The sequence below is a fragment of the Macrobrachium nipponense genome, chromosome 1 (assembly GCF_015104395.2).
Source record: "Macrobrachium nipponense isolate FS-2020 chromosome 1, ASM1510439v2, whole genome shotgun sequence".
In the NCBI taxonomy this organism is placed as follows: Eukaryota; Metazoa; Arthropoda; class Malacostraca; order Decapoda; family Palaemonidae; genus Macrobrachium; species Macrobrachium nipponense.
In genome coordinates, this window is record NC_087200.1 from 54,043,987 (window position 1) to 54,067,928 (window position 23,942).

The window sequence follows — 23,942 nt, forward strand, 5'->3', positions numbered from 1 at the left end:
CAGTTTCATCTGGCTGAGATTACTCTTTTCATCTAATATTCAGCCACTGCTTTATTTAAACTAAACTACTGTTTAGGCTATTTAGGCTAATAATATGATATTCCCTAAAGGGGTTCTTATTTAATCTAGTTAGGCTATTGCCTAGTCTAGGTTTACATCACCTTTAAGGATACAGGCTACTTAAGAATCCAATTAATATGTAGCCTTACAAATAGGCTATCACATCGTAAAATTAGGTTACATTTAATCTAGCCTAAGTTACTGTTTATATCTAATCCTAGACTATTTGATCTGAACTACTGCTTAGGTCAATAATAGGATATTTCTTAAAATGTTCTCACTTAACCTAGTATAGAGTACTATTACCTAATCCAGATTATTTAGATCGCCCTTAAATGTATAGGCTACATAAAACAGAAACTCACCAATATGTAGCCTTACAGCTGGGATACTATTTCGTCTAACCCAGTTTATTTTTTTTAACTAATCCCAGGCTACCTTGTCTAAGGTACTACTTAGGCCAATACAGGCAGTCTCCAGTTATTGGTGGACTCGGTTAATGGCTACCGGTTTTAGGCACTTGTCTAGTGCCATAAAATCGGCAATTTATGACACCTTAACGCGCAGTTCTGGTTTATTGGCACCTACATACCTGAAGGAGATGCCATAAACGGTTATCGGCACCATTAACTGGGTATCAGCACCATAAGCACCATAAATCACCAAGTTTCGGTTATTGGTGGTTTTCGCTTATGAGCACCCTGCTGAGAACAGAACCCCAGCCGATAACCAGGAACTGCCTGTAACAAGATATTTGGAAAAATAAAGTCCACAGTACTATATATGTAATATATTGCTAAATACAGGCAGCTTTTGCTAACTTGATAAGTTGGCCTCTTCAATCTAAATAAAAATAGAAATCATAATCTGTACATTTAGGAGAACATCTCTGAAAAATGGAAAACGTACTTCTTATTCTTTCAGGTAACTCCAGAATTGCCTGATGGTCTATTAGCAATTCTCTTGGAATATCATGGTATAGCAGAGGCTGGTATATTAGTTGTTCGTCTTACTGCTTGTTGGATTTCCAAAACTGGTGAATTAGGTTGTTCTTCAGTTGTCCCAGAAATTGCTCTTACGTTACTAATAACATCAGTTGTCCCAGACTAAATTTACTTTGGCAGCTAAAGAAACCAACTTATTAGTGAAGAAATCTTCCTGAGCAAATGGTTCATTGTTCTCAAAAGTGTATACTCATTAAATTTAGAAGGGGCCCTTCTATGAACCTATGCTAGCCAATATCGTTACCCCTGTACAATATTTCAGCACTTAACCAGTGTGTAGGTTTATACTAAATATATTGTACTGTGAACTTTATTTTTCCATTTAAAGATCACAAGAAAGTGATGATCTAATACGTATAGGGTATTGCCTATATAAAACAGAACTGGTCTGTAACCTTATAACTAGGCTGTCATTTCATGTAGCCAAGATTATTGTTTTTATCTAATCCCTACCTGGCCTAAGATACTACTTAGGCCATGATAGGATATTTCTTAAAGGGTTCTTACTCTAATCTAAGCTACTGCTTAATCCAGGTTATTTAATTCACACTTAAAGGTAAGGGTTCCATAAAACAAAGTTACCTTAATATTTAGCCCGAAAGCTAAGCTCCCATTTCATCTAGCCAGGATTACTGTTTCATGTAGTCCTAGGCTACAAATAGGATGTTTCGTAAAGGGTCATCACTTAATCTAATATACAGTACTACTGCCTAATCGGGACTAATTAGATAACCCTCAAGTGTATCCGCTATATAAAAAAAGAAAAAATTTACTAATATGTACGTACCCTTATAGCCAGGCTCCTGTTTTATCTTGCCCAGATTATTGCTATTACCTAATCCTTGGGTCCTTGGTTATTTAGTTCACATTTAAGAATATGTAACCCTAAGTTATAGGCTACAGACAACATCCACCACTATTTATCCAATCTAAGTTATTCTCAATCTGATCTAGGCTACTGCCTAGATTATTGTAGACATCATATAAGCTAAAAGGATTTGTTATATTAATGATAAACTGTGTTAATTTATTCAAGTTAAAACATTCCATGACAAATTTTAAAAACAATTTGCACTTTTCACAACTAACTACCTGCGATTACGACTTAACGCCGACTATCTTCGCAGGTTTGATGAAAGAAGAACCTAGGTATGTACATCATCGCTGTATGATGTGGAAAAGAGCCCACTATAAGATATGGAAAAGAGCCCTCTTATCTTGAGTCCATTACATACTCCATCACATGTCATAGTGTTCATCATTATGCCACAATACCTGGCCATGAGACTGACTAAAAGAAAATTCTTTAATATTAGTTTGGTCTACCATGGAGCTCTGATGGACCATGGAAATTCTCCTTGAGGATGAAACAAGTGACTATGATAGTAAAAAGAACCTGGTTATGGGATAACAAGACCCGTAAAAGCCTCACAGACATAATGTCACAGTAGAAGCAGTGAAAAGCAACACTTGCATGGCATCAATTGGTCAAGAAGGGAAAAAACACTGAGCTTACCCAAGATGCCCAGGGAGGACCACAACTCCCAGAGTCGCTCGTCCACCATTGCACCTGGCAAGGGACTTGGCTTTAACTAAGGTTCTTCTGTTTGCCCCAAGAATGATAGTCCTTCAGAAGAGAGCTCTCCCTCAAAGCAAAGAGGCCCCAGGAGCCTAAAAGCCTGAAGTTTCCTAATAGAGGTAGAAGGCTGCAATGATTTAGGGTTTTGGCTTATAATTCTTTATTAGCTAAAACTCAACAACCATAAAAAAACCTTAGAAATACTCACAGACCATAAGGAGATACTCATAGACAATAAGGAGAAAGTATCCAGCTAGTCAGCCAGAAGCAAAGTGGATAGTTAAAAACCTGCTCTTCCAGTTAAATGGCTGTTCCAGCCTGTATTCACAATCTAAATCCTAAGTAAAGAATGATGGTTTGTATTTATGTAGGAAATGAATATTTCTACACTGGTAGCAATTTAAGGATATACAATCCTTATTTATCTCATTAATTCTTTAAATAACTACAGATCAACAGTTTCACCCTGCATCTAAAATTTCTGCTACATATATTGTACCTTTAATGATAGTTAATCCTTACCTTTCATCATAGCAACAATGCTGACCAAAAACAATGGCACTAGCAAAATTACTTTTAAATATTTATACAATTCTTAATTTCTCACCTCTGACCTTGTCCTGCCTTCTTGAATTTAGCATCCTTTACCTTTTTGTCGAAGCATTCTTTATACTATCCATACTTCCACCCACAAGTAAGTATTGGGGAAAAATAAAAATATCAGTTCCTTGACTTGTCAACAGTGGAACCTTTTCAGCCCAGTACACAATACATAGTGCATTTTTAGTAGCAAGGGTTTGTGATAAGAAAGATAGAATATTCATATCTAAACAATATCAATTATCATAAACTTATCCTGACATAACAGGCCTTCCCAATACAAAGGGTCTATCGCAATTTTTCTAAAAATCCAAATAATGCCAGAAATCACGGGTATCTCAGTAACTTTTCAAGATTCGTGATTTTTGTGCACTGTGATGCACACACTATCTATTTTATAGCACTATGCATTTCTTTTTGTGTAAAAATTAAAAACAAAAATAATGTTATAAGTTAACTGAAAGTGACTTTTCTTCCAATAGCGACATTGTTTACATGTTTTGGAGGTTAGTTTTCAAGATGAAAAATATCATTAATATTGAAAAAATAGTGATTTTGAAAGATGAAGAAAAGTTCTTCACGATGATATCTTTGTAATTAAAATTGAAAGTATTCTGAAGTCTTAAACGGAGATTGTAGTTATTTTTGTACTTTTAGTTTTTTATACGTTTTTTCAGTATATTTATCTTCCTATTATGGAGTGATATGCTAGTTAAATTTGGCAACATCTTCAAGGGTTGCGTGAGAGAGAGAGAGAGAGAGAGAGAGAGAGAGAGAGAGAGAGAGAGAGAGAGAGAGAGAGAGAGAGAGAGAGAGAGAGAGAAGAGAGAGAGAGAGAGAGAGAGAACGTCGTTGGGTTGTTTGTAGTTGTCGGGAATAACTGAGAGTTTAAACGTTTTTGTGTGTTTGATGTGTTGTGTTCGAATTTGGTGTTGATGTGTGGTAGTGTGTAAGTGCAACTGTTTTTCTGAAGAGTGTGAGTGAGCGAGCTATCGAGAGAGAGCGAGAAAGAGCGTAAGTGGTGGATGGATAGTTAGTGATGGTTTGCATGTTGGGCGATCTAATTGGGTTGTCAGCTGGCATGGTTACCGGGTCAGTCAGTGAGTCAGTCTGTGATGAGCAATCATAGAAGACAGATAAGGCAGAGTCTACTGATGGTCAGTTGTTGTTGTGTGGTTTGACTGATTTTGGTATTGTATAGTTGTTGCATGTGTGTCTGTCTGGTTGTTGTTGAGCTAGAGTGTCTGTTGTGTTTGATTTTGTGTTTTGATGTTTGTGAATTGTTTGTTGGAGACAGTGTTGGCGATTGTTTGTGAATTGATTTGTTGAGTTGGCTTTGATGTTGCTGGTGTTGTTGTCCAGTGAGTTGTTGTGTTTCTGAGTTGTATGATTTGTTGTTGTTTTTGAGTTGTTGGTATTTGTTTATGTAGTGACTGTTATGTTGTTGTTTTTTTAGTTATTGTATGGTTTTGGTGCTTCTCTATCTTGTGTATTGAATTCAGCGGTTGTTGTGTCTCAACAACTGTATCCAGCGGACGGCACAGTGTCTCGCCTGAGTGTCTCGAGTCTAAGGTGAGTACGTGTGTTTGTGCTTTTGTGTGTTCTGTGTCTTGTTAAGTCAATTGTCCTGTGTAATTAGTAACATAAAGGGAAAAGAGTGGCTGGGTGAACTATTTGTCAGCCATGTTCAATAAAGTAAATGTGGGGAGTTCTTGTTGTTTGCTTTGCTTTGCTCGTGATCCAGCCAAACTATCTTATTAGACCCAATAAAGATTTCTCAAATATTTGTTTTGCATTTTGTTTGGCAATGTTTTGCCCTTCCAAAAATATGTTTGTGAGCATTGTATCTTTCAAAATAATTGTGCTGTGAATATTTTTGTTAATGCATGTATGGTAATCTAAAGCATGTATTATTGATTTATTACGTTGATGTTGTGTATCTTTTGTTAGTCTCTTGACCATCTTATGATATGTCGAGTATAATTTTTTTTTTTTTACACCGAGTATGCATCATTACTAGCTCTCCACTATTGTTTGTTTTTTATTCAATGCCTATTTTCAAGATTACTAAAACTAAGCATACAAGATATCTTATGATAGGTCAAAATTAGTATAATTTGTACAAGGTAACTTATCAATAACCATAAAAAGGTCTCAAATTGAGTCTCTAAAAATCACTATTTTACATAAAAAATTCATAATTTTATGTTGAAATTAAAAAGTATAGTATCTAAACAACTTAAATATTCAATTAATTAAATAAAGTAACTGGAATCTTTTGACATATGTTAAAAAAATCAGTCCTATACGAAGTTAAATATGTATACTGAGAGAGAGAGAGAGAGAGAGAGAGAGAGAGAGAGAGAGAGAGAGAGAGAGAGAGAGAGAGAGAGATAGTCTCCCTTTTCAGACTGCTAATGTTTCTTCCATCTCTTTATTTAACATATTTATCAAGCTGTTTTGTGATTTTGAGGGATTTCACTTTAACATTTTATTAATATTGGGGTTTCACTTTGACATTTTATTAATATTTTACTGTTTACATTAATATTAATATTTGGAAATTAGTAAATATTTTTTTATCATAAAAACTGTATATTTAGTCATGAAAATAAATGAATGTTGCTCTACAAAAAAAAAAAAAAAAAAAAAACGCCAACCACAGTGAATTTTCCACAATATAATTGGGGATACGTCCACATAAAAACCCACGATTAACTAAAGATGCGAATGCAGATACACAATCTAGTGAGGACCCACTGATACAGTCATATATATATATATATATATATATATATATATATATATATCTATATATATATATATATATAATATATATTATATATCTATATATATATATATATATATATATATATATATATATATATCTATATATATATATATATATATATATATATATCTATATATATATATATATATATATCTATATATATAATATATATATATATCTATATATGTATATATATATATATATATATATATATATATATATATATATATATATATATATATCTATATATATATTATATATATATATATATATATATATATATATATATATATATATATATATATATATATATATATATATATTATATATTCTATATGTATATATCTATATATATATATATATTATATATATATATCTATATATATATATATATATATATATATATATATATATATATCCCTATATATATATATATTAATATATATATAATATATATATATATATATATATATATATATATATATATATATATATATATATATAATATATATATATATATATATATATATTATATATATATACATATATATATATATATATATATCTATATATATATATATATATATATATATTATATATATATATATATATATATATATATATATATATATACGTATATATATATAAACCCTATATAAATTTTATATAAAAAATTTTTTGGAGGTTATTACTTACTTTGATGTGTGAAGTGTAGCTGAATATTCTGATGTGAAATTTAGCCTAGACTAACTGTCGAATGCCCAGAATCAGATCTCACACTGTACAAGAAGATATAATAATAAAAAAATATTATTATTTTGGGGTAAAAATAGTATATGTCAATGAATGTTTAGACAAAGTTAGTTACTACACAATTACACAGTATATCATACATATTTTCATGGGATGCTGAGATGGTTTGCTATTATTTGAAAGTTAATCCTTCAGCAAATCAGAATCTTCACTGATCTGGGACTCCTCAGGTCACAATGGTGTAGGATATGATCCATTATGTTTAAACTAAAAGGATTAACATTACACAAATTCTTCAAAACAAATTTTTAATACTCTTATTACAACAATGATAAAACAATGATGGAATTTAAGAAATAAAGTACATGAGGAAGAGGGAAAATTAAACATAATGAGCTATATAAAAGCTAAGAAAGTTGAGGCAGATCAAATGTCTTCATACCGTTACTATATTCTTGGTGTGTGATCCTTAGGTAGTTTAAAGTTTGTGTTTTTCCTTAAAATATCTTCTACAATTCGGAGGCTATCTGTAAAAATTCAAAGAAAATAATCAGAATTGCAAGTTGATCACTCATAACGCTTGTTTATAAAGACATGCATTAATTCTGTTTATCTTTGTTTTCATAATGCCAACAAATTCAAATGTGACCAAATGGCAGCAAACAGGATCAGTTATCAAATATTGTATCTTTTTACCCTTATTGAGGAAACATTCAAATTTACAACACATCTTCAGAGGTGACAAACATGATATTGTTAAGATACAATAAAGTTTTGTACATACTTACCTGGCAGATATATACTTAGCTATAGACTCCGTCGTCCCCGACAGAAATTCGAATTTCGCGGCACACGCTGCAGGTAGGTCAGGTGATCTACCGCCCCTGCCGCTGGGTGGCAGGAATAGGAACGATTACCGTTCTAGAACCAGATTTTCTCTTCCACCTGTCTCCTGAGGGGAGGTTGGGTGGGCCATCAATCGTATATATCTGCCAGGTAAGTATGTACAAAACTTTATTGTATCTTAACAATATCATTTTTGTACATGGAACTTACCCAGCAGATATACACTTAGCTGATTGACACCCTTGGTGGTGGGAAAGAGACAACTATTTACTGAATAGACAGGTAAACAACATACATTGTAGGTAATAAATAAATAAAACCTTGGTTCCTACTTGATCAGGCGGAAGCCTCCATGGCTAATGCCTAGGAATCTGCTTCGCCTCAAGAGCCTCAGAGAGGATGTGACCTATGGCTAAGAGTTCTTGTGGGTCTGTCGATGGGGTCTTATCCATTTACTCGACAGAGCCATGACAATATGCCTATGCCTAGTGGCATAATTAAGGAGCACAACACCGATCCCGATCACCTGATCCTAACACGAGGGTTAGTGCTTAAGTTGAAAAGAGTTATCTACAAACTCCTTTCAAACAACCCAAAGAAAAAACATGACGTTAAATAAAATTTAACTCACTAGTTAAGGATCAGTATCTGCTCCCTATCCCAGCAATGTATCCGCAGACCACGTATCAACCAAGAGAGGAAGAATCCCTCGAAGGTTATCTTGACATCCTTCGGATAATGGGAAGTCAACACAGAGTTGCATCTTCCGTATGTGACAGCTAATATGTCCTTATGACATATTGTTAGGGAAAGAACAAGAATTCGGAAAAGCTCGCACTTCATGCGCTTTTAATTCTCAGCTGTTTGAAGGAATCATCAATGCACTTATCAAGTGCTTAGGAGATCACAATGTCTCAAAGAAGGCCAGGGCGTTCTTTGATATAGATCTCTTCTGGCGTGAAGCCTGGAGCCTGGCTAGCGCTTGGCAGGCGCCTAGTCGCCTGTCTAGCGCCTCACGCCTGGCTGGAGCCTTGCGCCTGAATGGCGCCTGGAGCCTGGCTGGAGCCTCGCGCCTAGATGGCGCCTTGCGCCTGGCTGGCGCCTCGCGCCTGGCTGGTGCTGATTGGCTCCTCCTTCCTGGCTAGCGCCTCGCGCCTGGCTGGAGCCTTGCGTCTGGCTGGTGCCTTGCGCCTGGAAGGCACATGGAGCCTGGCAGAAGACTTCATGATTACTGTCTATGAGTCTGCATGCCTCAAGAGTTTCAGCGAGGTAGGGACCTATGACTGACAAACCCTTCTGGATCATGTCAATGGGGGCTAGCCCGCTTACACGACAGAGCCTTCTCGGATCGTGCCAATGGGGGCTGACCCACTTACATGGCAGAGCTTACCTGTATCTATCATGGGGGTTGGGGACTAGCCCTCTTACATGACAGAGCTTTAGGTTTCTCTTTACTGGAAGGAGCCTTGCGTCTGGATGATCCTCAATCCTGACTGGAGCCTAGCCTTGAAGGAGCCTGGCACCTGGATGGCGCCTGCTGGCTTCTAGAGCCTGGCTGGCTCCTAGAGCCTGGCTGGCTCCTAGAGCCTGGGCTGGCTCCTAGAGCCTGCCTGGCTCCTAGAGCCTGGCTGGCTCCTGAGCCTGGCTGGCTCCTAGAGCCTGGCTGGCTCCTAGAGCCTGGCTGGCTCCTAGAGCCTGGTTGGCTCCTAGAGCCTGGCTGGCTCCTAGAGCCTGGCTGGCTCCTAGAGCCTGGCTGGCTCCAGAGCCGGCTGGCTCCTAGAGCCTGGCTGGCTCCTAGAGCCTGGCTGGCGCCTCGCCGCCTGGCTTGGCTCCTCCACACTTGCTGGAGCTTCGAGCTTGGAAGAGTCTCTAGGCTGTCTGACGATGTCCACATCGGACACTCTTATATCTGTCCGATTTGTTCGCCTCTGGCGCATTTGCGCCAGGTTGGAGGCCCGCTCCTTCTCAGTATCCGACCATGACAGAGTTCCTTGGAACTGTCCGCCTCTGGCGTTTTTTCGCCTATGTATGGCATTTGGCGCTTGGCTGGCGCTACACTTGTCCGAGAGTCCCTGAACAACCACATAGTTTATCAGGAGACTGGAGAAGGGTGGAAGAAATTCTTCCCCTTTGAGCTTTGGCCCCTGGCAAGGGGAGGTGATTTAGTCAGCTACACCCAGTAGACGACAGGATATCTAACAATACGAGAGAGAAGAGTCTTCCTCCGAGGAGGATCCTTCTGAACACTTCTTTTGCTAACGAGATCTCTTCTTACATGTTGATGAGGTTCCTCGTTGCAGAATCTTCCCTATCCTTGCCCGAAGGAAGGGAAGGAGTCTGGAATTCGAAGGAGACTCTGAGCTGAAATTGGGCGGAACCCTGATTTCTAGCTCTTATTGTATCCTTCTGAATACCTTCTGGGAAGCATTTTGAGCCCTCTATCGCACCCCGAAGACTCTGTAGGCAAACGTTTAAACCATCTATTCTTCTGTAGATGAAAATGTAATTACCCTGCCTGGGCAACTAAACTTCTATCTGAAAGCGTTGCGTCAGGAATAGAGGGTTTATTTCTTTTGCCAGACATACTATGCTGGCAAGAACCCATTGCCGAGTCTCCATTGAATCTGATGCGAGATTCCAATGCACAAAAAATTCACTTGTCTTCTTGGTTGTTAGGGCTAAGAGAAAACCAAAGAATTCCTTCATAAACTTCCTCAAAGAAGTTTGATGAGGAGCAGTTCCATTTTGTCGGAACACGGAATCTGTGGCACAAAAAAAAATCCCATTCGAAGTACATGATATCCTACTCTTGTCGTATTGCGGTATCGTATAAGATCCCGAAGATCTTAATCCTCTGTTATCTCTAATTCCCTTTGTAGAGACAGAGATATGGCCTTTTGTTACTGCGTTTCTTGATAGCGATATATACATAGGTGATTCTTCCCTCTGAAAGTGAAGAAAAAACCTCGCTATGTGGTTCACAGAGGTATCGGAAGAGGACAGTTTTCCTCATTCCATCTAGCACGATCTGCAGCAATTCTATGTCTTAGCCATGACTATTGTCATTTACCTTGAAAAACCCTCTCATTCATGTCCACTTCTGGTCAGTCTGCACGCGGACAGACTCAGAGTGGAGAGGTTTTATAGGTCTATTTATAATCGATTCTGATAGAATATCCAGATACTCTTGGAAAAGCCTTACGAAACATGCTGTGAGAAGAAGTGACTTCTGTGAATCCAACCTCTCTAAGGCCAAAATGAGGCATACATCTCTCTTCCTTTGACGCCCAATTATCTTAATATCTGTTAAGAATTTATAACTAGGGGAAAAAAGGCTAAAGTTTATTCCCCTTCTTTAAATTTAAAGATGTCTTATATTGCTACCTCTCTTGGTTCGAGGAAAAAAAAGCAGTCTAAAAGGAAGCCTGTTCTCTTCTACCTTACAAAGAGATCTATGAAGAAGACTTTCCGCAGGTTCTCACAACTCTTTTCAATAAAGTTAGACATACGTTAACAGTTATTATCTTCGATCGAGAAGGTTCTCACGGACATGCAAAATCTTGCATCGAACCTCTTAAGGATCGTTACGTTCCGTGTCTGTTCCCAAATAGGTTCTCTTTTGTTAACGCGAACCGGGCGAAAAAAGAAATTCTCGATGCTCTTTGCGATATGAGAGAGTCGTGGAATTGGCCTAAGTGATTAAAATAAATCATTTCATCATTCCTTGTAAGCGACCCCGAGCCTGCTGTCCGAGAGGCTACTGGACTCTTAGGTTAATAACTCGCTAAAACGAGAAAATATCTTGGATGGTGCTTCTGGCGCAATTTGCGCCAGGCTGGCGCTTCCTTCTATTCTTTTTAGGTTATGTGCCATAACATCTATGCCTTTATGGTTACCCGACATCCTTCACATGTTAATTCCGTTCTTAGTGGGAAAAAAAACTTTTATATACGTAGTATAGTCCATTCAGGGAAACAACTTCTGCCCACTAAGAGAATGTTTCCCATCTCCGGCTCACCCAACTTCTCTTGAGCAATATCCGAATTTAAAAAGGTTGTGTGCGTTCTCGAAAGGATGAGAGAATTATATATATCGCGCGCTGCCGTATTAGAATCCTTTATAATACTGTCACATTGTGGTAAACAGCATTAATCTAGGAAACCTTTGTAAGGATACTAGGAATTCTGTAGTTAACCTCGGTATGTGCATAAGACTTGACCATACCGTAGTCTTAAAGTGAATTCTCTACTACATTCATCTTCTCACTAAGCATGTACTCTAATAAGCCATGCTTTCGTAAGCATGAGAGCATTATACAATATAGAGTTTCGCTGCGTTAGAATCCTTTAAAAAATGTTACCTACGGTAAACAGCATTGAAATGTAATATCTTTCTTATTGAAAGCTTCTTAGCAAAGGCAGACAATATTTATTTATGTTTGCTTAACTATCCCCTCAATCCGAGGCTAAAACCACGATTGTAGGGGAGAGACACGGTTATTCATTCCATCCCGCAGGAGAGAGACATGTTACCGCCCACTCATGACCGACACCTACATGATACTGCGGTGCGTTGGTGTCTAAGCGATAGCAGTCTCGTTAGCCGACTGGCCTTACTCTTCCAGAGTTGCCAGCTACTCCATTTAATAAAGGAATCTTATAACATTATTATCGAACTTCAGGAAGTTCTTATAATGCATATCTAAGCGAAACAAGGACTTCGATAAATCTAGAAGCTAAGTAGGTGTTTGTCTTAACAATCCCTTTAAGCGTAGTCCTTCCTAGGAAATCCTGGAAGGATAATGGTATTGAGTTGCTCAGCAAAGAAGTAACTACGGTATGTGCTTATGATTTGCCGTATCGTATTCTCATACAGCAGATACTCTACTACCTTCTTTCCCTGCCGAGGCAGATAGAGAAAGGATATTCTGGCGCCTGGATCCTTGCACCTAGCGCCTGGAATGTTCCGCGCGCCTGGAATGTTCCGCACGCTAGAAAGGAGACTCGCTCCTGGAACGTTCCGCTTGCGTGGAAGGTCCCGTGCGCCCCTGACATTCGAGCGCCTACTAGACCCCTTTTAGAAAGAGCCCTCTTGCCCGGCAAACGTTCAATGGAAGGATCGTTCTGATTGCCACTCTACTGTAGGCTCCTTGCTCTAGCCGTCTGTTTTTCTGGCGCAATTTTCGCCAGGCTGGCGCTTCGTCTCTTTGAAGGCGCCTTGCGCCAAGAAAAATTTTCTAGAACGCGGCTCGCGTTTGGTTGTAGGAACGCGGCTCGCGCTAGTCTGTTAGCTGGAACGCGCCTCGCTGCTGGCTATAGGAACGTACCTCCACGCTAGCTTGCTGGAACGCGCTTCCTGGCAGCGGCTGGCTCTTGCTCAGTGTTCTCTTAGTTTTCAGAGAACGCGCTAGATCACTCCAAACATACATTCTTCGTCTTTTCTGATGTAAGATGAAGAGACGCACTTTTTTAGGATGCCTTATCAATTGCTATCCTTGGCAGTCTGGGACGTTCTAACAGAACCCTGCCACCGAGGGGACGCCTGACGTGGTGGGGGTTCTCCCTAACCTTCCTGCGGCTGTCGACTTTCCTCCTCCACTGGGTCTGGGAGTTTGGAAGAGGTCTAGGCCTGGAAGCGCTACGGAGCCGATTCAGTACGCACCCTCCACTGCACTGGGAACACTATATTCACTTCTTACCTTTTTAGAGAGCTCGCCTTTTGAGCTCCATCCATTTATCTTCAAATTTGCACATAGAATTTGTAGAATTCTGTGGAGTAAGAAGGTGATGAGGATGCAACAACTACTATTTGAATTGTCAATACAGTAGACCCTTGACTCACGAACACACTCCGTTCCTAGACCTTGGTCGTGTTCCAAATTGTTCGTGACTCGGAGCTAATTTTCCCCATAAGGTTTAATGGGAATAATATTAATTGGTTCTCGACCCCTACGAACCAATATATTATTGTATATTTTGCCTTATTTTACACAGATAATGTAAAAGTCAGTGTAAAAAACCTTAATATATCTAATAATATAATTTAAAATGGTAAAACTAACACTATAAAAACGTTTGTAAAAGTGAACTTACTATGACTGGCGAGACTTCTGGCTTGACGGACAAGAGAAGAGGAGGGTGGTGGGTGGGGAGGAGGTTATTGTGCGGAAGGAGACCCTCCCCCATACCAGGTCGGGGAGATCTCGTTCCGGAGATTCAACTCTTCTAGGTTTTTTTTGGTGAACGTTTATCACAACTTATCCAATGTCTGTTGCCTTTTCCTTCCTTGCATAACTTTTCTGAAATGGCTCATTAAATTTCATTGAGCATATTCACGATCCTGTTCGTAACAATTTTGTCCGGATGATACAATTCAAGGAAGCACTGGACATCATTCCACTTTTCCAATGCGGCTTTTATCACATCACTGCTGACATCTGTAACTTCCTCCCCAGCCTCCTCTTCGTCAGTTGATTGCTCCCTCCCGAGCAAGTTGCTCCTGCTGCTCTTTGTGGAGTTGAACAAGTTCGTCCGCAGTCAAATCTTCTGAATGTTGCAGCGACCAATTCTTCACATCTTCGTCGTTGACTTGTAGACCCATACTGTTGCCCATGGACACAATTTCTTGCACAATCTCTGCATCGAAGCCCTCAAAGTCACGGACAGTTACGCACGGTGCCAAAGTTTCCGCCACGCAGAATTTAATGTGCGGTACGTAACTTCAGTCCATGCGTTATCAATGAGGGTTATGCAGTGAAAAACATTAAAGTGCTTCTTCCAAATTCTTTTAAGGTTAATTTTGTCTCTTCAGTTACACGGAAGCATCTGGAGAAGAGCGCCTTCATATATAATTTCTTAAAATTGCTAATGACTTGTTGGTCCATGGGCTGGAGAACAGAGGTCGTGTTGGGTGGAAGGAACTTGAACTGAATGAAGTCATGTTCACTGCAGTCAGCCAAGTACGAAGGGTGTGCCGGGGCATTATCCATGATCAGAAGGCACCGCGAGGGGTAGCTTGTTCTCTGTTAGGTACTGACTCCACGGCTCGCGCAAACACTTCATCAATCCACTCCATAAAAACAAGTTCCGTGGTCACCCATGCTTTTTGTATTGGCCCTCCACATTACAGGCAGTTCTGGCCTTATTTACGTTGTGCTGCTTAAAGGCACGCGGGTTATTTGTGAATGGTAGACAAGTAGCGGCTTTAGTTTCAAGTCGCCACTTGCGTTTGAGCATAACAAAAGCGTAAGCCTATCCTTCATTGGCTTGTGGCCTGGGAGCACCTTCTCTTCTTGGGTGATAAATTGTCCGTTGGGCATCTTCTTCCAGAAGAGGCCCGTTTCATCACAATTGAAAATCTGTTGAGCGACGTATCCTTCGGCCTCTCCACGAACTCGGCAAACTCAGTCACGAATGCCTCAGCAGCAGCCTTTGTCTGCGCTAGCAGCCTCACCATGCCTAATTACAGAGTGAATTCCAGTTCTTTTCTTGAAGTTATCAAACCACCCTTTACTAGCCTTAAAATCATCTGGCGTGGCACTAGTAGAAGGAGTTTCCTTCAGCAAACTCTGATACACTTGCCGAGCTTTCTCGCAGATGATCGGCTCGTTTACACTATCACCTGCCATCTGTTTTCTCATGTACCCCACTTCAAAATTATTTTTTCTGCCTCTTCGAGTTTCGATCTCATCTTGGTTAGTACTGTCACTCCTTCGCAACATTTGCTTCTTTAATGGCATCCTTGTTTTTCAAAATTGTCGAAATTGTCGACTTGGCCATCTTGTACTCACTTGCGATATCGGTCACAAGCGAACACCACGTTCAAACTTTTCTATAATTTCTTTCTTTATTTCAATGGTTATCTTCCTCTGCACCCTCTTCTCACCATCACTCTTCACTTTCTTACTTTCACCACATCTCTTCACTTTCTTAGGGCCCATTATGAAGAAAATCACAAGTTTTAGCGCAAAAAATGCTAAGCGAATTGACGAACGTCTTGTACACAATGAGATGAGACAAAGAGCGATGCGTGGGTGACGCCGTGCGTGGGCGGCTGGAGGATGGCTGTTCCCATGGCAACTCAAACGCTCTCACGTGTGCTGGGCGAGTTTCGCGCATTTTTCAAATGTTTTGTGTCTAAAATTAGTTTGTGTGAAACAAAGTGAATTGTTATTTTCCAGAAATTTCCAGCATTTTTTCAAATGTTCATGTCTCAAAATTAGTTCATGACCCAAACAGAATTTTTTATTTTCGCATTTTTTTTTTGTTCGTATCTCAAAGTTAGTTCGTAGGTCAAGGGTGAAATTTTACCTATAATTTTGGTCGGGGATCGAGTTGTACGTGGGTCAATGCGTTCGTGAGTCAAGGGTCTACTGTACTCTAACTGCTCGTTAGTACGAGAGCTCTTAAAGCTTCTAAAGGAAGCGTATCTAGTTATATGCTTTCTGACTTCCTAAAGTAGGAAGTTAGATCTTATATTTCCTTCATCAAGTTCTAACACTTATACACGTATTAGTGAAAAAAAAAAAATCAATACCCTTCCCTTATTGCAAAATATAAGTGTCTACCGAAAAATTCGGTAGTTTCACGTAATATATTCTTCGAAATTTCGAAGCCAAATTCATTAAAAAGTTAATAAAAGCGTATGCCAAACCAAAGACCCAGTACTTCCCTGCAAAAGACAGCCCAGAAGGTCGATGGCGATGAAAAAACGAAAATCAAGTCAGGAGGTAGCAACAACGTATGTTGACACTACCGCGACAGAGAAAATCTGGTTCTAGAACGGTAATCGTTCCTATTCCTGCCACCCAGCGGCAGGGGCGGTAGATCACCTGACCTACCTGCAGCGTGTGCCGCGAAATTCGAATTTCTGTCAGGGACGACGGAGTCTATAGCTAAGTATATATCTGCTGGGTAAGTTCCATGTACAAAAATAAAAGGCCCAACATATAATAATGTATGTTCTGAAACAAAACAATCCAAAATATTACCATCACAGTTGGACATTTTAACCCAACCATGAATTAAGTTTCAAGAATTATTTGGTTGAACTGACAGATTTGTTCTTCATGAAACATTTTAGATCATAGAAATTTAATTATTGCATAAACTGAAATAAAGTTTGACAAAATTTCTCTCACAGATTAGTTTCTGATAATTGATATATGCTATTTGTTGACAGCTGGACAATCATTTGATACACTTGATATTAAATGTTGATCTGCATTCATGAATTGGGGTCTGTGGGTTGTTCATCAACTATTCTTGGATCTGAAGTGTTGTACAATCTGAACATGGGATATTGTAAATTTTGGAATGAACACCACAGTCTAATAGCTGGTTAAAATTCTTGTTTATTATTAAATTCACTATTCCACAATTCCTGCCTTTTACTCAAGATGGTGAGTTTTAGGGATATGCATATGCAAATCAATGACAGGAAGAAATATATTTAATCTAGACATAAGAGTGTGCTGCTTGGGCTGCTCTGCCAACATCCTTATTTCCTTTAATGCCTACAAGACAGGGAACCAACACATTTCAAGTTAAATATTAATTTGTGGAATGACAACTTAATTCACTGAAGAGAGATTTTTAGGAAAATAATTTTGACAGACTGCTAAGGCACCTCTATAATCATCAAAAAGTATAAGTATTAATATGGTTGACATGATATACTAATAATGCTAACCACACTGAAGAAAGTCAGGTGTGAAAACATTGCTGGCTTTTTTGTTTTATTAAAAACTATATTTCAGCAAAATCCTCCACAACAGGGTTTTTAATCTTGCATACATCTATAGTAACAATACATAATGTGGGCCCTTACATACATGTTCTGTTGTATTTTGCTTATGATGTTCAGGGGTCTACATATGCATAATTTTTGGATTGTACAAGTCTGTACAGACATGTAATTTGTACATTATCAAAGGAGAGAAAAATATTAGTGATGGGGATGTGTTATTCTTCTCTCTCTCTCTCTCTCTCTCTCTCTCTCTCTCTCTCTCTCTCTCTCTCTCTCTCTCTCTCTCTCTCTCTCTCTCATTGCTGTATCTCTATTTTTTTCTGCTTTGTGATTGATGTATTTCATTACAAGCTAAGTGCAGTATTGTATATATCTTTTAACAAAATGTGGAAAAAGCATAAATGTTAAAAACAAAACAAAAAACAGGCTCTAACGAAGTTGAACAGCTGCCTACCCTTCTCTACCATCCCACACTGCATTCCCCCCACCTCTCCTACCATGGAAACTCTTTCTGTACTCTACCCATCTTCTAAAACAACACTTTCTCTGGGCATTTTTTTTTTTTTTTAACAGCCTTACTGCTTCTTCTCTCCCAAGGTGCCCAGTCACCTGACACCGCAACCCCATGGAAACTTCTCCAGGCCTCCCACAGCCCCCAAAGCCTTTCTGAAGCCTCTTTATGAATGTCAACAGTTCCCATTTCCTTAACCCTTAAACGCCGGAGCGGTAAATAAAAAAATGACTCCCGTATGCCGGAGGGGTTTGAGAGTGAGCGCGTAAGCGGAAAAAATATTTTTTTCAAAAAATCACAGCGCGCTTAGTTTTCAAGATTAAGAGTTCATTTTTGGCTCCTTTTTTTCTCATTGCTTGAAGTTTTAGTATGCAACCATCAGAAATGAAAAATATTATCATTATCATATATAAATAATGCGATATATGATAGCGCAAAAACGAAATTTCATATATAATTGTATTCAAATCGCGCTGTGCGCCAAACGGTTAGAGGTAACAAGTTGCTTTTTTTTTCGTTGTAATGTGCACTAAATTGCGATCATTTTGATATATAAAACACATGTAAAACAATAAAAGCAACACAGAGAAAATATTATCACAAAATGATGCATGAATTCGTAGCGCGGCGGGATGTAAAAAATAATTTTTTTATAAATTCACCATAAATCGAAATATTGTTATAGAGACTTGCAATTTGTTTCAAAATGAAGGAAAATGATTGAATATTACGATACTGTAAGAGTTTTAGCTTACAAATGCAGTTTTTTTACCATTTCGAACGAGTTAAAGTTGACCGAATGTCGAATTTTGTTAAAAGTTTTTTTTATATGCAAATATAAAACAAATGAAAATGCTACAACCTTCCAATAATTTTTGTTATATTGTGCATGTTTTTGCGCACATTTTTCATATATAAAACTTTAAAAAAAAAGCGTAATATGAAAACAAGGCTCAAATATTAGGAGAAGTGACCTACGCGTTTCTGAGATTTTCGGCCGAGAATAGGCGCGCGGACGGAATAAAAATATTTTTTTCAAACATATTCACCATAAATCGAGATATTGTTCTAGAGACTTGCAATATGTTTTAAAATAAAGATAAATGATTGAATATTATAGACTGTAAGATTTTTATGTATAAATGCGTTTTTTGACCTTTTCGGTTGAGTCAAAGTTGACCGATCGTAGTTTTTTTCGTACTTATCGTACTTTATATGCAAATATTTCAAAAATGATAAATGCTACAACCTTCCAATAATTTTTGTTATATTGTGCATGTTTTTGCGCACATTTTCATATATAAAACTATAAAAAAAGCGTAATATGAAAAGGCACAAATATTAGGAGAATGTGACCTACGCGTTTCCGAGATTTTCGGCCGAGAATCGGCGCGCGGACGGAATAAAAATATTTTTTTCAAATATTCACCATAAATCGAGATATTGTTCTAGAGACTTGCAATATGTTTTAAAATGAAGATAAATGATTGATTATTACTAGACTGTAAGATTTTTATGTTATAAATGCGTTTTTTGACCTTTCTTTTCGGTTGAGTCAAAGTTGACCGATCGTAGTTTTTTTCGTACTTATCGTACTTTATATGCAAATATTTCAAAAATGATAAATGCTACAACCTTCCAATATTTTTTGTTATATTTTGCATGTTTTTGCGCACATTTTCATATATAAACCTCTAAAAAAAGCGTAATATGAAAAGGCACAAATATTAGGAGAATGTGACCTACGCGTTTCCGAGATTTTCGGCCGAAAATCGTCGCGCGGAGGGGAAAAAAAATATTTTTTTCAAAAATTCACCAGAAATCGAGATATTGTTCTAGAGACTTGCAATATGTTTTGAAATGAAGATAAATGATTGAATATTACTAGACTGTAAGATTTTTATGTTATAAATGCGTTTTTTGACCTTTTCGGTTGAGTCAAAGTTGACCGATCGTAGTTTTTTTCGTACTTATCGTACTTTATATGCAAATATTTCAAAAATGATAAATGCTACAACCTTCCAATAATTTTTGTTATATTGTGCATGTTTTTGCGCACATTTTCATATATAAAACTATAAAAAAAGCGTAATATGAAAAGGCACAAATATTAGGAGAATGTGACCTACGCGTTTCCGAGATTTTCGGCCGAGAATCGGCGCGCGGACGAATAAAAATATTTTTTCAAATATTCACCATAAATCGAGATATTGTTCTAGAGACTTGCAATATGTTTTAAAATGAAGATAAATGATTGAATATTACGAGACTGTAAGATTTTTATGTTATATATGCGTTTATTGACCTTTTCGGTTGAGTCAAAGTTGACCGATCGTAGTTTTTTTCGTACTTATCGTACTTTATATGCAAATATTTCAAAATGATAAATGCTACAACCTTCCATATTTTTTGTTATATTGTGCATGTTTTTGCGCACATTTGTTCCATATATAAACCTTTAAAAAAGCGTAATATGAAAAGGCTCAAATATTAGGAGAATGTGACCTACGCGTTTCCGAGATTTTCGGCCGAAAATCGTCGCGCGGAGGGGAAAAAAACATTTTTTTCAAAAATTCACCAGAAATCGAGATATTGTTCTAGAGACTTGCAATATGTTTTAAAATGAAGATAAATGATTGAATATTACGAGACTGTAAGATTTTTATGTTATAATGCGTTTTTTTGACCTTTTCGGTTGAGTCAAAGTTGACCGATCGTAGTTTTTTTCGTTTACTTATCGACTTTATATTGCAAATATTTCAAAAATGATAAATGCTACAACCTTCAATATTTTTTGTTATATTGTGCATGTTTTCGCACATTTCCATATATAAAACTATAAAATAAGCGTAATATGAAAAGGTACAAATATTAGGAGAATGTGACCTACGCGTTTCCGAGATTTTCGGCCGAGAATCGGCGCGCGGACGGAATAAAAATATTTTTTTCAAATATTCACCATAAATCGATATATTGTTCTAGAGACTTGCAATTTGTTTTAAAGTGAAGGTAAATGATTGAATATTACTAGACTGTAAGTAATTTGCTTACCCCCCCAAAAAAAAAATTTATAATATATATATATATATATATATATATATATATATATATATATATATATATATATATATATATCTATATCTATATATATATATATATATATATATAATATATATATATATATATATATATAATATATATATATATATAGATATATATATATATATATATATATTATATAATTTTTTTTATACGTAAAATATATATTACATTCTTCGATTCTGGTACCAATACATAAATAAAAGGAATGCAGTGACACTTCTCTTTTCGCATACAATGAAATGTCTTATTATTTTATCATGCACACATTCAGATATATAAAAAATTGTAATAAATATAAAACTTAAATATAAAATAAATGCAGAATACTCACTCGTAATCCTGACTCTTCGTTCTATTCTTGTTTTCTCCCTCCTCCATTGAAGAGTCTTGCATTTTTTCCACTCGACATGACGAGGTACAGGTGGAGGAGGGAGACGCGCGCCCTTACTGCTGATGGACCAGGCGGCCCCGTGCGCCCTCCGCTGTCGGTTTAGGGGCGCGCTCCAATACATGACCTTAGTGTGATACTTTCGGTCACACTCCCCTATCCTGCAAAGAGCAACTTTGCAGAGACGACAGAAGAAACCGGTGTCTCTCCTTCTGCCATTCATATGGCACACCCGGCACCGTTTCTTGCCTTCGCCCTTCTAAGGCCTCCAGTAGTGTTCCCTGGCTGCAGCCGACACGCAGGGTCCACTACCCGACGAGAAGCGGTGATGGCGGGGGCCGGCAGCAAGAGGGGCGCCTCAGTCAGGGGCGTAGGGGCGTCAGTCAGCGGGAGGCGGCGACAGCAGGGGGCGGCGACAGCAGGGGCGTCGTCAGCAGGGGCGTCGTCAGCAGGGGCGGCGGCAGCAGGGGTGGCGGCAGCAGGGGCGCGTCGTCAGCAGGGGCGTCGTCAGCAGGGGCGTCGTCAGCAGGGACGGCGGCAGCAGGGGCGGCGGCAGGTTCGAGCGAAGTTGGCCCTCCTATCTGCCCTTTGCCCTCCTCTAGGGCAGATCTGCAGCTCGGGGCAGGGGGTCAGTTATGGAAGGCCACTCATCGGGATCGAAGTTGATGAGGGCATTCCCGGCTACCTCTAGGAACTGTACGTGGGTCAACCTCGGAAGATTGTCACCGCGGTACCCACAGTACAGTATGTAGGCATTTGGAGGGCCAACTGAAGGATGTATTTGAGGAGCTTCTGTGTCCACCTTCTGGTTCTCCTGGCAAAGGGATAGTACTGGATGAGCTGATCAAAGAGATCAACTCCTCCCATGTGCCTGTTGTAGTGCCCAATGACAGTAGGCCGCTCGGTACGAAACTCCTCAAACACAAAACTCGTCCCTGTCGACGTTGTCCTTCTTCCGCTGTACGATCTCTTCTTGGATGGGTTCATGACTCGTCGTAATCATGGGGACGAGTCGGACACCCTTCCAACAGATGACGAAGACAGCGCCCTTCCGCCGCCACTCTGTCTCTCCTTCTTGCCAGGTGTTGCGGATGACTAGCGAACCTCTTGAGGACATTCGGGGCCCCACGCACCAACCGAAGGGTACCACTGACGTGAACACCTGCTTCATACAGTTGGGTCCTGGGCCAGGGATACCGAGTTATAATAATTATCCATAACAGGTGATATCCCTGGTTACGGAAACGTCCCACAAGGTTGAATACAGTGTCACGCAGCGTGGAGAATACCCCGGTATACACTGAAAAGTCCACAACGTATCCAGTGTTGGCCTCGGTAATGAGAAAGAATTTCACACCATATTTTTCTTGGCTTCTGGGGTTATTACGCCTTTTATACTAAGACGTCCTTTGTAAGGCATCATCCCCTCACCAAAGACAGGTTCTTTCCAGGAATCACGAGATTACTACACCGCTCACGGATATAATCCAACACTGTACGCACTAAAATGAGGCGATCACTGTTATTCCGGGTATGGCCCTTCGGTTGAAGGCGTTGAGTACCTGTCCATCGCAGGAAATTATCACGGGACATAACGCCAGGCACATTCGGCATACATAAAAAAAAATAACTTCTCTCCAATATTGGCCTGACGTCGACTAGCAGTGTCAAAACCAAAATAAATGTGGAGCCCCAAAAATGTGCCATGTCAATGTTGCAACCCCAGCCAGTAATACGAAAGGTCATCTTCAGCTCATATCGGCAGTACCGAGCGTAGTCCACCGTCTCGTGTACCAGGTATTCCAGCAATTCCGCGTCAGGAAAAGCTGGATGAATCCCAAAACAGTCAGGGGTACTGGTACGGTCATCCCAGGGGTTGCCGTGAAGGGGTGCATGTTAGGAGGGGTGGGGTCCTCCGTCCACCCCTCGTCACTCTCCGACGACCGACCTTCACCTTGGCTGGCGCGACGAGCCGACCTTCTACGTGCCCGTGCGCGCGCACGCGCACGGGTTGCGGGCACGATGCACACTACCCCCCCCGTTGGCCCATCACCCTCACTTAGGCCCTCACTTTCTGTATCGTCCTCTGCGATAAAACTTGAGCCCGTATCCCCACCCTCCCCCTCCCCCTCCCCCTCCCCCAGATTCCCCCTCGTATGCACTGAATTCAGCGCTCTTTTGTGGTACTTTCGGGATGTGAGCCTCGAACGGACATTGGGGCAAATATTCATCCTCACTTTCATCGGGACTGATGTCCTCATCACTCGATGACCATCCGCCATCAAAATGAGGACTTGCGACATGTTCCCGATCAAGCTCCGAAAGATATTCGTCTATGTCCCTTGGTTGGAGGCCTCCCAAATGCCTACGAATGCCCCTAAGGACGCCCACATGCTTTCTAGGGGTAACCAAAGGCAAACGATGTGTTCCCGAAACACTTTCAGCCACACGTGGCCGCACAGAACGGCCTTGAGGGGCGCGGGGGTCATGCTGGGTGCTTGGCCCCTCGCCAGCATCCATGTCCAAACTCGCCTTACCGCGATCCCTTCCGACGGGCTAAA

The 23,942-nt window shown here is 39.3% G+C and overlaps 1 protein-coding gene and 1 long non-coding RNA gene across 2 annotated transcripts in view; both read right to left on the reverse strand.

The window, feature by feature from the left end:
* The window catches only part of LOC135219308 (UBX domain-containing protein 6-like), a 159,713-nt gene extending 156,366 nt beyond the window's left edge, over positions 1–3,347 (reverse strand). The window contains exon 1 of the mRNA XM_064255967.1: positions 3,251–3,347. The gene's annotated coding sequence lies outside the window, so the exon portion shown is untranslated. The remainder of the gene's footprint in view (positions 1–3,250) is intronic.
* A 3,379-nt stretch (positions 3,348–6,726) lies between these two features.
* The window catches only part of LOC135219309 (uncharacterized), a 69,071-nt gene continuing 51,855 nt past the window's right edge, over positions 6,727–23,942 (reverse strand). The window contains exons 3-4 of the long non-coding RNA XR_010315402.1: positions 7,230–7,314; positions 6,727–6,813 (exon numbers count right to left, since the gene is read on the reverse strand). This is a non-coding gene — a long non-coding RNA (uncharacterized LOC135219309). The remainder of the gene's footprint in view (positions 6,814–7,229; positions 7,315–23,942) is intronic.